Genomic DNA, 19,330 nt, shown 5'->3' with positions numbered 1-19,330 from the left:
GATTCAGCTCGATGACATTAAGCACGGTAATGATGTTAAAGAAAAAATCCATGCAATTTTTGGTGCTAAATTTATTTCAAGCAAATCACTTGTAAAAATGTAAATATTAATAAACTGTAAACATTTAAAATATCCTCTTGTCTGGGAATTACAATTAATCGCAAATCATAATAGTTTTAAAAAATAACAATTATGAGGTATCAGAAAATAAAAGCAAACAATGCAATTCTCTATTCTATAAATCATGTTAATCTCTGTATATATATATATATATATATATATATATATATATGTATATATATATATATATATATATATATATAGCTTTCTAGTATCCACCGTGCCCCTTCCTATCAGCCAATGGACATGCATTTTATCGAACAAAGGATCTGTTTTAGAACTAGGTTAGTGGTTTAAGGCAGACATGTTCCTTTCTTTTTTATATATAAATATACATATGTGTACACACATATATGCATATATATATACAAATATATATATATATATATACATATATGTGTGATCGTTTATGCATATTCATGTCTATTTAATTTATTTATTTGTTTATTTTCTATTTTCTATGGTTTGTGTTAGTTTTAAAGCTATTTTGTATCGCTATCCTAGAGTAAGTTTTATTTTGTGAACACAGTTATTTGCTATTTCTCCTCTACAGTTTAATAGATTGTGGGGTTCTTTACATACAGGATAGCAAATTTTCCATGAAGGCATAATTTGCATGGGTCGTCTAAATGCTTAAACGTGGTAGCTTGTCTTATTATTTTCCATTCGACTACCGGCGAATGTCCGCTTTCTTTGAGTTCCCAGTATTTATTTGCTAGTGTTGTTTTTATACGGTGTTTGTTATTGGTGAATGTAATTGGTTGGAAAGAGGGCATCTTAAATGATCTACTGAGAGCACATTAATAGCTGTCACGGAAAAGAACACTCGCACTAGGTCTATCAAATACTACATCGACAAACTGCAGAACCACCGATGTGCAGAATGTGTAATGAAAGGGACGAAACATTAGCGCATATTGTATCAGAATGCCCTATGCTAGTTCAACTCCGATATAAAAAATGGAGACACGGCAAAGTCGCTCAGGTCTTACACTGGAATAACTGATTAGGTCCTTGAACACTCCAGCCCTGATTTAATTTTACTAAACAAAACAAAGGACTTGCTCAATCATTGACGGAGATTGCCCTTTCCATATCAGATTGCGACAGAAAGAACGAGAAAAATAAATACCAACATATTAAATGGGAATTAGTTAGACTATGGAAATGTAAAGAAGTCAAGGTTATTCCCATATTGATTGGACCTCTTGGGACAAAAATAAAAACCACCACCAATTTCTCAATGTAATTGACAAAACAATTTCCTTTACAATCTTACAAAACGTTTGAGTATTGGGGACAGCGAAAGTGTTAAGGTATAGATTGAGTGTTTAAAAACAAAAATAAATAAAAAATAAAATAAACCGTCATACGGTTAATAATGTTATGAAACCATAATAATATATTAACACCTTGAACTCTATGGCAGTGAAGGTGATTGACAACTGTAATTCTAATTGAAAAGCTTGGCAACATGACAAAAATGACCCTGAATTGCTTATTCAGATTGACAAGATAATTTCTTTTACAATTTCTAAAAGGCTTTTCGTTAGGAACGACCATTGTGTTAATACAGCTTGAATGTCTAATGACATAGGAACTGACTTGATGTTTTAGAAAGAAAATCCAACTAAAATATCCAAAGTTTGAGACTACTATAATAATAATAATAATAATAATAATAATAATAATAATAATAATAATAATAATAATAATAACAACAACAACAACAACAACAATAATAATAATAATAATAATAATAATAATAATAATAATAATAATAATAATAATAATAATAATAATAAAGAAGATCGCAGGCAAGGTAAACAAGAACGATGAGAATAAAAGGGGCAAGGCTAAAACTTAAGCATTCTGGCTTCTTTTGAGAATTAGAGTAGCTTATTGCTGCTAAAATTCTAGCAAAAGTAAGAATCAGTGCCAATAGCTAACGTTTTAGATAATGTAAAATTATTGCAATCGCTAACCTTGAAAATACTTATCGCACTTTTGACGCCAATGAACACTCTAGCTATTAGCAGTGCTAAGTAACTTATAATAAATAGCGTTACCACTTTTAGCGAGAAAATAATAATGAAATGATATGGTAACAGAAAAATTAGTTAGTACCAGAGAAATAATCTGCAAAACGCGTGAAACATTATTTTTTGGTAGATAAATGAATTATAAGTATGGTTTGCTTGAGGAAAAAGCATGTTCTAGTTCCGGACCAATATCAAGTCGGTTAATGAGGCTAAAGACGGCTACATTTTATCTATGTCACCTATAATAGCAAATAAATTTACCTGGATAGATTTTTTCAATACTTTTAGTTGTAGTGTTGTTTTCTTTACTGCAGCATTCTCCAAAACAAAATCCTCGAATCCTTCTCCTCGAATGAGTCAAACTAAAATAGAAGCGACTGATCTCTCCATGACCTTTTTCTTACAGGCGCACCCTAAAATAATATATACTTCTAGATAGTGTATACCCGACTTAACCTTATCATTCATCTTGGATTAAAATAATATAAATATGCACACCCTACTGTTCGGTATACTTTGTATAGTTTCCGTTGTACTATTGCAAATCACCTACTAATACTCGGCGGATGGTGGCGATCAGGTTGGCTTTGATTATTATGGGAGGTCATGTTTTTTTGTTTTAATTGTTTTTTACAAAAAAAGTAAATACTTTACAAGGCTCAATGCCCACTAGAGAATAAGGGTTTAAGAGTGTACAGTAGTTTGTGGGAAAAATATTGGTAATCGCTAAAAGTGGAATTTGGGAAATTTTATTATGGGGAACAGTTCATCAAGGAATTGTTTACGTTGGGCTTGAAGGCAGCCATATTGTAGTCATCTGGAAAGCAGTCAATCGGAAAACAATTCCATAGGTGTGTAGTTCTGAAAAAAGAAGCTTTAATCATGAAATCTATGTTTAGGTTTAGGCACAAATAAAGAGTGGGGGAAATTATTGATAGCGTTTTCAGCTAGAAAAGTGTTTCTCGTGAAAAATGTGTTATAAGCACTTGCCATGATAATAAGGATAAAGCGGAAAAAGGCTCGCAACGTCTTCTCTGTGAGAAAGAGGTTGCAGGAAAGAGAAAAGGGCATCCCCTACTATTATACGAAGTCTATTTTGAACTCTACTAAGAAGGGATAAAGTATTTCTAGAAGCGCGTGGCCAAATGTGGAACGAATACTCAATCTTTGGATACACCCGTCTCATATATACGAACAGTTAGATATCTACTTGATCGATAGTGAGATCTCACTCAAGATCAGAGGAAAAAAATCAGAGAGAAACTGGTCGCTTACGGCGTTGATGTGCTGCCACAAATGGTGGTGTCGTCAGCATAAATTTCAAGGATGTTGGGATGTATTTATCCTTCCGGCAAAGTTTAAATAGCTTTGCTAATATTTAGTTCTGGTTGAGGTTATTTGAACACTATGACTCGTATAAATTATTTATTACTGGAAACTGAATTAATAATTCTGGTATAAAGCCTGAATTGCAGTTACTGATACAATGCTGCGTTGGCTTTTCGAAATATAATAATGTTAAGAGAACCGGAATCATATTCTATGTAAAGTGTGTTACAACCCAAAAAGAGCTGAAAGGACTACGTTTTTCGTGCTTTTACAGAGTTAAAAATAGACTTCATAACTTGTAGGGGTGCCCTTGTATCGTTTCTGCAACCTTTCTCTTCTTTATCGTTATTTTCATGGCAAGTGCTTGTATGATCTCTAATCTATGCTCCTCCTGGCCTTCCTTTAACGAAGAACAGTCTTAGTTCGCTGAGATCAGTATCACTAATTTCCTCACTCATTATCTGTGCCAAAACGTAAACCTTAATTCCATGAACAAAGCTTTTATCTTAGAACTGCACGCCTCTTTAGCATCTCTTCCGTTGTCCTGTTTTCTAACTAACTACAATATGCTCGTATTAAATTCTAACGTGAACACGTTATTGATGCGCTGTCTCCTTAAGTAATAATTTACCAAACTTTTACTAATAATGATTACTATGGTGTTGTCTCGTTGACTACTGTACATATTAACCATTATCGCCGAGTTCGCTCCGGACCATGATAATTTGTGACTCCTTTGTAAAAAATATCTATTAATACTTCTGTCGATTCACTTACATTTACAAGACTCTATTTTCTCGTTTACATTTTGTACGCGTTTTATTTAAACTTGACAATATAAGTACCATGTTGAATGTATATATTTACGAATGAAAAAGAAGTGCACTTGGACAAAATCGGACCGTTTAAATCCTGTTTGGTTATAGATACATGGATTACTAAATATTACTTATTCTCAGTAATAGAAGTAACGAGAGATATTGTTATGAATACAAGAAACTGGTTAGAGCAAAGTCTCAAGCTTAATAAAACATCTTTGCTTAAATAACGATGAAATAAAGAGAGAAAAATGACACCATTCCCTGCGAAAAAGCGGGTGTGAGAAGAGTTATAATATCCTCCATAGGATGTTGCAGTCGACTAATTTTCTACTAATGCTAGAAAAATGCTTAAACAGGTCCATACAATGGTTTTCTCCGATGTAGAAAGAATCTAGCGTATACAGATATAACTTTGCACAAAACCGTGCAATTATAGTAAGGATACATTGTCACAGGAAAACAGGGCATGATGCAGAAGTGACCATTCCCCCCTCTCTATTTTTAAATTCATTTTTAGTATCTATCGGTCAGAGACCCGCACACTATCCAATTGCTATCAAGACATGGGACAACCAAATATCTACGCATCTACCCGTAAAAGCAAGTGAGATAGAGACCCCACCGCCATCCTCTCACCAAGTGATTCGTCAAATACACGTGCTTAGGTCACGACAAGAAATCATATAGACACCCCACCTCGATCCCAAACAAAGCAACGTGCGAGCAAAAGAAGAGAAAAAGAAAAAAAAACATTTTATCGGGAGAATCGTGGTATACGAAAAAGGCAGGAGAGAAAGAAGGAATGGATCTGGTCACATCGTCGAACGAATGTCGATAATAAAAATGCGACTTACGCAGCGAAATAGGACTGCCTCACATTATAACACCAGAATATTGAATTTTGTCGGATACCAAATAATCGGTTGAATGCATGCCTTCGCAGTTAAGTACTGCTCAATATGCCCCCCATCTCACAAATATCGACTTGTTGAAATGAAATAATTTTATTTTTATTTTGGAAGATTTCTACTGCCTCAAATAACCTAACAATTTTCCACAAAAAAAGAAAAGAAAAAAGGAAAAGGGAAGGAAAGAAAAGAGGCCATGCTAATTTGAACAGTTTTTTAAAGTGTTGTCTTCGCCCCTTTTGACCGTTGGACACTGTCTGCATGTTTTCTCATTATTATTTTTCTTTTAATATTTTGTTCAGATTTAAAAATTTTTTAACACACAATAAATGACATGCTTATAATATATATCGATTCTTGGTGTTCCGTTATTCATTGCCTGCTATTTCGACAACGGTGAATCTTATATAAAAAGATTCCACGATGAAATTACTGTCCAGAACCTTGATGATTGCTACTTGGTTGTAACACTTTTTCAGCCGGCACGTACATCTATTGATTTGTTTTTCATTTTACGATACGTTTCGGGGATAAACTTCCTTTTATGGATTTTTTAAACGAAACGTATCGTCACAACATTTTCTATAATTCTTCTAATTTCATAATAAGCAATTTAATAAATATAAATTAATAACGATATAACTAACTTGTTTCAATTCCCCTTTGTCGTTTAAACTGTGTAAATACATATCTTATCATTTATTTTGTCTCTCAAAAGGAAGAGGGCAGGCAGAAAATCAATATACGGACCTGGCATGCGATGCCCTTCCGTTCTTTAGATTATGATTGGTCTTTCTTTCAAGGCCAAGATGGAACTGAACTAATATAGCGACTTCCTTCCTGGGAAACTTACAATTTGGTTCTAATGTCAGAACATTTTTGTAACTGGCATACTTCCATCTTTTTTCTATTTATTTTGGCAGCATTTATATTATATTCATCATTATATATTGAAACTTTACAATAGTGTTCTCTTGTCTACATGTGAATTATTACTGGAACTTATTATTAACATCAGTTAAGATGAAAAAGAAAAACATCACTTTTCACTGTTTTTTATGTTTCAGATTTGCATTATAAATCGCTGATTAAGATACAATTAAGGAAACTACAAACAATAGTGCACAGTAAAATGTTAGATTTACTGTTGCTTAATATATGTTACGCGGCAACTTGAGAATTAGAGCAGTTGACATCACGTTACCGTAGAGATCTGTTAAAAAACATTAAGATTCAGATAGGTGTGGGTGCTGCTTTGTGTGCTTTACAAAGTCCCTATACAAACTTACAAATAAGCATCTGGTTATAAGAGCAGGCATTGCGATGAATAAAATTGATGGTATTTTATGTACTGATTTACCTATATGTATGCATATATATATATATATATATATATATATAATATATATATTAATATATATATATATATATATAAATATTTATATATCTATGAGAACAAGTAGTTAATAAAACATGTTAAAACACTTTGAAAACGAGTAGAAATATAGATAATTTTAAAAAGGAAACACTAAATAAGTGGATACTCCTTAATTAGCGGAGTTTCCCTCTCATCAGAGGGTAGGATTTAGCAAAATGCGGGATCGAATTTTGCTTGCAAAAGTATTCAATGAAACTAGAGGTAAGTCATAAATCTTACTTGATAACAAAAATGGAACAAGACGTAATACGGTTAATAAAAAAGTGATTTCACGTGAATGGGTAATTTGATGAAGAGTAAAATATCCAATGCCGGTAAAATTCAAAAATGTAGAATCCAAGAACATTAGTTCAATTTCCATTCGCACAAATAAAATTTAAGGGAATCGCATAATTTGAAGATGATCCAAAGTAATCAAAAAGGCAGAAATCCGTGGAATAATTCACAAATAGATAGAAGGAATAGGGAATGAATTCCAATATATATATATATATATATATATATATATATATATATATATATATATATATATATATATATATATAGGAAAAGGAAAGGAACCCCATTATATGACCTAGTAACGAGTGGTGTAATCCACTTTCCGGTGTACGACATCCGGACATAAATATTTACCTACAACAATGTAAACAAATAAAGATAAATCATTTCTTTTGCAAAATTTGACCTGCGCACTGAAATAGTAATGTTATTATTTCGAAATTATTATTTTACATAGGAAGAGATGTGATAGAAGGTGAATTTGGTGACACATTTACTAATCTGTTTCCATATTAGTTTTATTTTATTTTATTCATTTAAGTTTTAATTTTTTGCTTCTGGTTTTATTAATTATTTCTTTTAGATTTTAAGGTTCTATAGCTTGGTTGAAGGACTCCAATATGTCTTTTTCATTCTTATATTTCTCATCGTAGTTTCATGTGCGTTTTCGCTGCAAAATGACTTTCGTCAGCGTTCGATTCGCAGGAAACTCATGTTTAATTTTAGAGTTTGAGCGATTAATCGGGAAAATAGGTAACTTTACACGAATAGGAAGGAGTTTTTTCATGTTTGAGTGATCCGTCCGTGATTTTTCATTTTATTATACTTTCATACACATTTTTGTTATGTAAAAAGTATATATTTTCCTTACTTCACAAGTGTAACGCTCATACATGAATCCCAAATCAAATATAACATACTTACCCAACGGTTAACGAACAGTTTAGTATATATATATATATATATATATATATATATATATATATATATATATATATATATATATATATATATATGAGGGTACATCTTTCAAATTGCTTGGTCTAACGTTCACAGAAAACATGAGTTGGAGCTATTACATTGAAAACATTGCCAGGGCCGCTGTGAAGAAGGTAGGCTCTCTCTAAGGACCTAGAAAACTACTGACACCTGAAAGTATCTTGTACCTCTATAAGGCGACCATTCGCCCATGTATGGAGTATTGCTATCACATTTGGGCTGGTGCCTCTGCTGCTAGTCTCTCGCTCCTAGACAAGATTAAAAGAGAGTCACCAATCTGATAGGCCCTGAACTGGCATCTAAGCTTCAGCCTCTGTCCCATCGACGATACGTTGCATCCCTCTGCCTGTTCTGCAAGTATTTTAAGGGTGAATACTCTGACGAACTGCAGACACTTGTGCCACCACGATGAAGAAACCCTCGACAAACACGACAGGCAGCTAAATCCCACCCCCACACAGTAGAGATCCCTAGATGTAAAATATCTTTCTACACCAGTAGTTTCTTCCACAGAAACGCTAGCCTCTGGAATTCCATTCTGGATCCCTGGTTCCCCAACTGTACTGACATGCAGAAGTTCAAGTGTAACGTGAGCTGACATCTTGCTTCCGAAATCCCAACATAGTATCCCAGTACTTGCTGCCCCTGATAGTAGCCTCTACTCAAAATTGGCATTGTGCCTTGTTTGGGGTGAAAATGTAATAATAATAATAATAATAATAATAATAATAATAATAATAATATATATATATATATATATATATATATATATATATATACTTCCAATGTTTGTTTCGCAGTATTTAACGAGAATATATAAGATGATTGAATTGAGAAGCCTTTTATCTTTGCTTATTCTATTGTTTCAAAGTGTGTATTCGCACTCCTGTGAAGTACGATGAATGGCAACCTGTTATTCTTTTGGGGGGCACATACGATAAACTAAATTTAACGCAAATTGAGCCCCACACGTTAACAGCCACCCAATATTAGATCTTTTTATTCGCGGTGGTGGCCCAGAAAAAAATGAAAAAATTAAAAAAAAAACGTAAATAAATAAATTAAAATTGTTAGTACGAATACTTGTTTTTTCTTTCTTTTGTATCTTAGTTTAGTTTCGTATATAAAAGCATATATACTATTTTAGAATTTGCTGATATTATTTTCATAAGTATACATTGGTAACTTAGAAATAATAAATTTACTAATTATTTAATAGAACATTTCAGTAGAACATTCATCAAATTAATTGAAATTGTTCGTGTGAATAGTATTTTTTTAGCTTAGTTTAGTTTCGTATATACAGACATATATCAAATATCTTATGGTGTATTGTAATTATTTTCATACGTATGTATACAAAACTTAGATTTAATAAATTTACTAATTATTAAATAGAACATTTTGGTAGAAGCTTCATAAATTAATTAAAATTGTTAGTACAAATCGTTGGGTTTAATGACTATGTTTGATAAAATTCCAGGTGGTGTAATGTGTAAATCTAACTACAGCTTCTCTTCCTATTTTCGGATTTTCATTATGTTAAATCACATTTTGTCCTTTTGATAGATAGATTGTTGCTATTTTCTGATGAGGTAAGGGCATAATAGATTCACTAATCGATTTAATAATTAAGTGATTGATTTTACGCTACGAAACAGATACTGTCAAGAATTGTATAAATCGATTTATTTAAAGGAATAAATTATAAGATGGTAAGCATCATGAATTTTGGAATATAAGGTTTTGTCATTAATTCTATATATTGGTCTGTAATCACATTGAGCTTCTTATATAAGGATTGATATATAATAAGAAGATATATTTCTACAGAAATATATATATAAATATGTACATACACACACACACACACATATATATATATATATATATATATATATATATATATATATATACGCACGTGCGCACACACACAACAAAGACAAATGTCTGCACACACACGCGTTCACGCGTGTGTGTGCAGACATTTGTATATACGTATTTGTATATACGAAACTAAACTAAGCTAAAAAAAATACTATTCACACTAACAATTTCAATACCCACACGAATACACATACGCGCGTGCACACACACAACACATACAGGTGTATAAGTGCGGTCGACCAATAGGTTACCTTTCTAAATAATCCCCACACACTTTTGTAAGATTTTCAGCAGATAGATTCCTATCGTAAAGATACATTTTTGTACTCTTATTTTAATTTATTTTTTTCATGAATGCATTCTATTTTTTTTATTACGGGGAAGCATTTTCGCCAGCGAATAAAATGCTGCAAACGAAAATAACGAAATCGAATCAATTAATGTATTAAATAAAATCAATCTTGCACAAAAAATTAGTTTGTGATGAGTATGTGTATGTTTGTCTTTGTGTTAATTGATTAGCATATGTGTGCGTGTATTTAGTGTTGGCCTATATATATATACACCAAAATAAAAGCATGTGCGTGTTTTCTATTATGTTTGTTTTCAAAACGTGCAATGTCGTTTGTTTTCAAACCAACAGACAACGCGTTTCGACACTATGTTCAGCCAGACACAAGTGAACAACACGGCTGTAAAAAAGCTAAGAAAAAAGAAAAGAAAACGTATAATGTGATAGATATGTATGTACTAGATATATGTAATAAATAATTTTACAATAAAATATTTGAAAACCGAAAACTGCTATAGTTCTATTGTTATGGAAAGCGCGTATTTCAATATGATAATTCGTTCGATAATGTAGGCAAAAATGGAATTCTTAGAATAATGGAATATTCGGAGCTCAGCCAATAGGAATGAGCGGGCGATAGCTCGGGGGGATTATTAGGAATTGGGTTAAGAGATTCTCTAAACTATTCATATCTTGTCAATCCAGGGAGTGTGACCTGATGGAATTCTTTAAACATGAGAACCAGTCCTTTCCTGCATCGTTGAGTGAAAATGGAAACCTCTGCAGTGGTACAAAGTCTCAACTTGCTTTGCTTCTTCAGTCCAAAGTTGCATGTCCAGATTCAGTTCCACATGTGTAAGTCATCATCATCGATGGTTCAGAATTAGTAAACACAATACCACACTGCAAATCAAAAACCTTCGAAGAGTATGTACAACTTGATTTTTTTCCAAAGGTACTGAAATTCAGTTCAGCATACGAAAGAACTGAGCTTGTTTTTGATGTTTACTTACCAACAAGTTTGAAAGCTGAAACACGGACAAAACGTGGACAAGGTGCAAAGCGTCGGGTAATCACCAACGGCAAGCTCCCTCCCAACTGGCGAAATTTCTTGAGGGATGATGACAATAAAACAGCTCCCCTCAAGTTTCTGGCTGATAGAATCACTTCACTAGCACAGGATCATGAAAATCTCGTGGTAATCGCCAGAGTTGCAGATGTTGTTAGCAATCAGAATATCAGTTTTGAAGGACTAGCACATTGCAACCATGAGGAATCAGACACAAGGCTGTTTGTACACGGAAAAATTGCAGTTAATCCTGGTTACAAAACATTACTGCTGAAAACTAATGATCCATATGTCCTTGTCATTGCCATGGCTGTATTTCCAGTCTTGAAAGAGTTGGACCTGGCGGTAATGTTCATTGACTTTGGTCAAGGAAATGATCATTGATATAAAGCTAAAAAGACAGCATTCAGACATGGAGTGTTTTACCTGACGAGACGGACGTATTTGTCAAGCTGAGCAGTCATCCACCAGTCATAACAAGTGAGGGCCAAGCAGTTATTGACCAGTTTATCATCACAATGTATGACAGATCTACCTACCTCACAGGAATAGAAGCTGTAAGCTTGGACATGTTTGCTCGTAAACAGAGACCCTACGACTTCATACCTCCAACTAAAGCAGCTTTAACTGAACACACAAAGGGTGCAACATATCAAGCAGGGTGCATTTGGAGTAAAGCAACATGCTGTCACATGGAAATTGATAGTCCTGCCGAGTGGGGATGGAAGAAGCACGGCAATACATGGAAGATATTTTGGACAGCACTTCCGCTAGTTGCAGAACGATGCAAGGAACTAACAAAATGCGGATGCAAGACACAATGCTTTGGAAGATACAAATTCAATAAATTCGGCCTTCCATGTACAAATTTATGCAGCTGCAATTGCGAGGGTTGAACGTGTGAATCCTGATGAAAACACAAGAAGAAGAAGAGGAAAATGCTGGATAAACTGACATAAGTGTGTAAAATATAGCCTTTATTACACTCAAATTGCGTTAAATCTTTATTTTGCCGTCAGAAATGGCTTTGTTGACATCAGAAACATATAAATTGATATATAATATGTGGAAATCGGTCAAAAATGAAGCATTGAGTTCACAAAATGATACATTTTACCATCCGTGGCGGCCATTATGAAAAATGGCGGCTATCTTGGATTTTTGGAGTGGCGTAAAAGTTTTTTCGGAAGTATAGACCATTGTGAGCAATCGTGCCAAGTTTCATGCTTGCTTACCAAAATGCACGATTCTTCATCAATTTTGACTTAAGCTGCTCAGCTATGAGAGTATTGTTGGATAGTTTTCAACAGTGGAAGTATTGTTGGGCGTACACACGCACATCGAGCTAGGTGATTACCCGTAAATATTGTTTGCAATCTTTAAACCAAGAAATGCTATTAAAATCATAACAATTGGGAAGAATGTACGCAAACTTGGAATTCGACATTCTTTAGTTGACTAAGTTTAAAAAATGGAATGTGAGTTTGATTGCAAGTTGGGAGATGTGTTTGTAAACAAATGGACTCGGAAACTGACAGAGAGAAAAAAACAGACAGAAGAGGAAGCTGACCTGTGTGATCAGTAGTGCTATGATAAGGGAATATTGACTCTTAAATAAATATCAGTTAATAACTGATGTGTTTTTATATAGAGCAACGTAGTTCTCAATAGATTTACTGTGCCTTACTGTCGGATATATAAACAAGAGTTAAAACGATGATAAGAATATTCTACTGTCTTAGCACTAGCTACCATCGCTAACAGGCCACTTGCCATCGAACATCGTTTTCCTCTCTCCCTCTCTCTCCCTCTCTCTCTCTCTATCTCTATCTATCTATTTATCTCTCTCTCTACTTGACCCCAGATCATATTGTGTATGTTGTATTTCAAGAATAGTCACTATTCCATATGTTCAAAAATTGACATTGTTTGTTATATAAACTCGCCGAGCATTTTGGCACTCGATTAATTAAGACTACAGCAAAACGTAGCGATATAAAAAGAAAACGGTTTAATATGTTTGGATAACATTTTAAAAGTAAGTTATTTATAACAAATAACCAGTTCCTGGAAACAATGTTTTTACCAATAGAAGTCAGAGAAGGTTATACCATCACACCTATTTTCTTTTTATATTGTGCGGAGTAATTTCAATAATCCCATCATTTTCCAAAGCATAAAGCATGAGATTATTCATTACGTCTACCTTTTCACTTTCATAGAGAAAAACAGTCACACAGGATTTATATTTCTTTTGTTTTTTTTTCAATTTTTTATTCCCAACAAGGCACAGTGTCACTAAGTCAGTATAGATGATGGGAATGTGGAGGATGCGGGGAACAACGTTCACTACGATAGTCTTGAAACATCCTCACCACTGGGTGTCTCTGCCGAGTTCCTTCGATCCTACCTCTGCAAATGTCTAATAGGCAAACAAGGAATGTGAAAGCCGGGCGATGGGCAAACCTATCTACCATTTAAGCAGTTTAGGTTTGTCCAACCACCAACACTCAGAAGACAATCGACCATGGCTGTTTATTTGATGAAAGAAATGCGGTCGGTAGCACAGGTACCAGTAATTTCCTGTGTCCATAGTCAGACTAACAAAATCAGAAAGTCAGAAATTTACACAATAGTTTCATTAAATTTAAATGAGAAGAATGACCTTAAATATTTACTCGCCATTAATGAAATAAATTATGTGCACACATATGCCAGTTTATTTAATTTAAATGTGTGAGATTTTCGTAACAGTAACATAAAAGTTTTCAGTTTAAGTATCATATCGATTAACATCCTGTGTAAATTTAATACAGTTTTATCGATCAATGATTACATATGAATGAGACCGAATATATATATATATATATATATATATATATATATATATATATATATATATATATATATATATATATATATATATTGTTCTTATACTCTGACGGTTATCAGTGTTTGCACACGCAATAACTTGTGATGAAATTATGTATATCAGTAAATATTTCGGGGCGTATTGATATAAAGTGACCAATAAATTACGCAAGTTACATATTCTCTAAATGAAATTGTTTGATTGCAAGCTACCGAAAACCACGGGAAAGAATAACCGAAGATTATTATGCATGTATGCATTCATGATAATCGATAATTATTATTAATTCATAATTCCTGTTTAACGAATGCTATTTTACGAATGTTGAAGTCTTGTTGTTATTGTTATTGGAGTCGAAGTCAAAGATAGTGTTTATAGTTATAGTTAATATTGGCAAAACAACTCTGTAAGGAATTCGAAAAACCTATGTACTCAATCAACTGGTAAAAACGTGAATCTATATTCTCACGTTTGCTTACGTGATAGGTGATGTAATAGGTATTAAGATAATTTAATATAGATGTAAGTTTTCGTCAGTTGAGATCGGAGGATCGAAGTGTGAAACGCTGGAAGAGAAATTTTCAGGATATAATAGCATGGCATTTGTGGTTCTGAAAAAGTATTCCGGTCATGAATAATAAATGCACTCATGTTTGTATTTTAATCCTGGTATTCATGTTTTTATTTAAAACCCAGGTACGTAATTTTGTTTTGTCATCGTCAACACAACACATAGTGATCCCCATTATAAACACTCGCTCTTAAGTGTAAAATGTAATGACATAAACACCCTTCACCCAACATATACGCACATATTGGTCATATGCGTTATCCCTGTTTTCACTTCTATACATCTCCTGGAACGTAAAAACTAGTCTCTCTTCTGTAATCCATGTATACTATATATAATCGTTTAGCGCCATTTCAAAATACTTTTATATTACACACTAGCAGTTTAGACCGGCTTTGCTCGGGCCTTACGTACTGTTCATGACTTCATGTGCATATGTGTAGATGTATTAAGAGTTTGACTCATGCCCGGGTAACCTACATCTAACTTTTCAAGTGTTTAGACAAAAACTCGGCGAAGAAGTTTGGTAGAGTCTGTAAAGATCAACTCTTTCAATTTTGACCTATTGGCAGCCAAATTCTCGTCGACAAATTGATTTAAAAAAACTGATTGCATGTCTCAATACCCATTATGTAAAATTTCAAATGTTTAGACCCAATATTAGCTAAATAGAGTCCTAGAGACTGACAATGTAAAGTTCTTGGAACGTGGACTTCGTTTGCAGAAACGTTTAGGTCAAAAACCAATTGAAAGTCGAGCACTATGTCTGAATGCTCTTTATGTAAAATTTCAAATATTAAGACCAAAAATTGGTTGAGTAATTTGGTAGAGATCGCAGATGTCAGTTCTTTTTAAAACTTTGACCTCAATCTTACCCCTTATCATTTTTTGTGCTAAAATCAAATTTAAGAGTTAGATCCATCTTGAAGTAACCTACATCTAAAATTTCAAGTATTAAACCCACAATTATGGTAGGAGTTTGGTCAAGTTTTCAAAGGTCAAACTGTTGAACTTTGACACGTTGACAGCTGAATCTCTGGTAAAAACCCGATTAAAAAAGAGTTTTCAAAATGTTAATACTCCTTTGTGTCAAATATCGAATCTGTAGACTGAAAATTGACAGAGTTATTTTGTAGGGTAATGTACACACAGAGACACACACACGGACAATTTCACTTTTATAGATATACGGACTTCCGTTGTGCTCCCCGTATGAAACAAAATTATCAACAGAAAATATGTAATAACAACTTTAATGCTTAAGATAAGAGACTATAAAAAAACCAATTAATAATGATCATATTACGCTAGTCATATCGAAAGGAAATACCTGCAGTAAAACAATATACTTTTATTGGAAGACAATGTAAACGTCTTATTCTTCACATGTTTATTGTTTGAATCCTACCTGTTAATACGTAAGAAAATAGAAGAACTTATTTCCTTGTCGAATCCACGCCGCTCGCGTCAATTATCTATCAATGCTGTCGAGTGTGTAACTTAAAAGACTTTAACATACATCAGAGATATAAAGTCTTTGGTAGAACATGTAAAATGTTTAAACACTAAAAAGCTAGTCTGCATCTAATGATATACGGGTAACTCACAAGTAGTGCTAAAATGTAGTAGAAAGGAGGAATATTTTGGAATTGCTTAACTGATATGCAGCATTGTTTAAATTACCTGTAGTGCTATAAAAGATGTTGGAAGTGCTCCCAGTTTGCATCCGTGCGTTATGGGCACGTTTAACATCGTTTGCAGATACCGCCTAGAGTTCTCTGGTGATTCTCTTGATAGCGTTGGTAATGTTCTCCTTTAGTTGGTCTGGATTGTGAAGATTATTTACATAAAAGTTTTGGTAAAAATCACACGATGACAAGTCCGAGGAAACTGTTTACCATAACTCTTTGCTTATTGTTACTGTTCCGTAAACATGGCATGAACTCATATCAGTGGTCTGTGAGACGTGGAGCGTGTAGAGCCATTTTGTTGGAAAAGGAATTGCATGTTGTCTTGCGGGCTCATTTGGTCGTTATGAGAAACATTAGAAAGATTGGGTTACCTTTAAATGAGCCGCTTAATCTGAAAAAAAAATAATCGCTGAATGTAGTTAACTGTCAGCAATTGGAGTTATAACTCTAGATAAGCTTTATCATTAAGGTTCAATATTTTTTCAAAACGTAAAAATCATTTGAATTTCATTGAAAAAAGCAAAATTCTGAACGATTTAAAATACCATAAACCTATTATTTATAATCTAATTTATTACTCCTGCGTTTGCATTGAAAAAAAATAACATGCGTTTAACAACAAATTACACTATATTAAAATGTCTTCCAGTTTATTAACATTGCTTCCATACATCTATATTTTTACAGATAACAGAAAGCGACGTTCCTTGCAATTCATCGAAGAAATACAAGTAAGTTGTACTTTCTTAATTTGAGAAATTTTAATGAGAAATAATAACACTATGATAAAAGCTATTCAATTAATCGATGGACAACACCTTGATCAACACTCAATGGGTATAATGAACTGACTAAATTTTTTAATTGGTTATTATGCGCAGCAGGTGTTCGCTTTTTAATTTTGAAGTTTAATCTTATATTATTGCATCAATCATGCTATTAAATAATGAATTATAATGTCTGTATTTATTGTATTAAACTGATCTTGTTAAAATGCTGCACATTAACAAATATTTACTGTGTAAATGAGAAGACATTTCAGTATAAAATGAGTTCGTCCAAAATCAATTTTAGAAACTGCGTACTGATTATAATGTTCAAGTAAACGTAAGTCGACAACATAAAGAGCAAATATTGCAATATATGAATTCTATATAAATATTTTAGTATGAATCTTTTAACGTGCGCTCCCGTTGGTAGCCAATTTATAATATCGAACCACAGTACTAGCGGACTAGATGGGTACGAAAAGAAAACAAGGTGCCTAATAGCTAAGATTACTTTAGATAGACGCTTTACTCAGTAAATTTGCATGTAGCACTCTAGAATGCTGTAGGAAAACAAATACAGGTATAGACTCCGCTTGGAGAATGATATACTTCAGGAATGTTTTTATGTGTTTTTAATTATATCTACTTAACGGATTTATATTTATTTTTAATACTGTCAATACTGTCAATTAAACAAAAAATTTAATTATTTTATTCATGTATCTACTAAACGACTTTTTATTTATTTCATAATTATACTATTTAACGATTTTACGCATATTTTATGATTACATCTACTTAAATTATTTTTATTTATATTATAATTATATGTACTTAACGATAATTTAATTATTGTATGATTATATATAATAAACGAATTATATTTATCTTATAATTATATATACTTAACGAATTAGGATTTATTTCATGATTATAATACTTAACGATGTTATTTATGTTTTATAATTATATATACTTAACGAATCTGGATTTATTTTATAATTATATCAACTTAACATATATTTACTTATTGTGTGATTATATATACTTAACGAATTTTTATTTATTTTATAATTATATATATATACATTTAACAATTTATTTATTTATTTTATAACTACATCTACTTAACGAATATTTAAGTATTGTACGATTATATATATATATACATACCGAATTTTTAATTATTTTATAAATATATATACTAAACAATTTTTTAAATTTATTTTATAAGTATATCTACTCCCGAATGTTTATTTATTTTATAATGATATCTACTAAACGGATAAATTATTATTATATGATTATATATATATATATATATATTAATGAATTTATATTTATTTTATAAGTATTCCTACTTAATATTTTCTATTTATTTTGTTATTATATATATAAAATGATTTTCTATTCATCTTATAATTATATCTACTTAATGAACTGCTATTTATTTCATAATTATATCTACTTTACGAATTTGTATTTATGTTATTAGTATACTCAATCAACGATGTTTTATGTATTTTATATTTATGTCTACTTCACGAATTTATATTTATTTTAATGATATCTACCCAAGGTATATTCATATTCATTATATATTATATCTATTTAACAAATGTGTATTTATTTTTTTATTATACCTACTTACGAATTTCCCTTTATTTTGTAATTATATCTACTTACGAATGTCTATGTATTTAATAATTATACTACTTAACGGCATTTTACATGTTATAATTATTACTATTTTACTAATTTCTATTGGTCTTATAACTATATTTTACCAGATACATTTGTATTTGTTTTATAATTATATATATTGAAGGAATTTCTATTTATTTCATAATTATACTTACTTAATCAATTTCTATTATTTTTAATTAATCTACTTTACGAATTTCTATTTATTTTAAATATATCTACTAAATTTATATCTATATTATTTTTTTAATTATATGTATTTAACGAATTTCTATATATTTAATAATGACAACTAATTAACGAATTTCTGTTTATTGTAATATTATAGCTTCGTAGGGAATGTCTATGTATTTCATAATTATATTTACTTAACAAGTGTCGATATTATTTCATAATTAATGCTACTTAACGAATTTTTAATTATTTTAAAATTACATTTACTGTAGATTAAGGAATTGTTTGCGAATTAATTAAAAGTATTACTACATTTAACATATAGACGTTTGTTTAATAAAAAAAAAACATTTACATTATTTAT

General features: G+C 31.8%; 1 protein-coding gene across 1 annotated transcript in view; it reads left to right on the top strand.

Moving 5' to 3' along the window:
• The window catches only part of LOC145266278 (uncharacterized), a 949,382-nt gene that overhangs the window by 578,399 nt on the left and 351,653 nt on the right, over nucleotides 1–19,330 (top strand). Inside the window, exon 5 of the mRNA XM_080121826.1 lies at nucleotides 17,006–17,049. The gene's annotated coding sequence lies outside the window, so the exon portion shown is untranslated. The remainder of the gene's footprint in view (nucleotides 1–17,005; nucleotides 17,050–19,330) is intronic.

Source organism: Euprymna scolopes, chromosome 4 (assembly GCF_053919585.1).
Source record: "Euprymna scolopes isolate OS-2025 chromosome 4, ASM5391958v1, whole genome shotgun sequence".
NCBI classification, from domain to species: Eukaryota; Metazoa; Mollusca; class Cephalopoda; order Sepiida; family Sepiolidae; genus Euprymna; species Euprymna scolopes.
The sequence above is the reverse complement of the archived record's forward strand: the minus strand, read 5'-3'. Positions and strand labels throughout refer to the sequence as shown.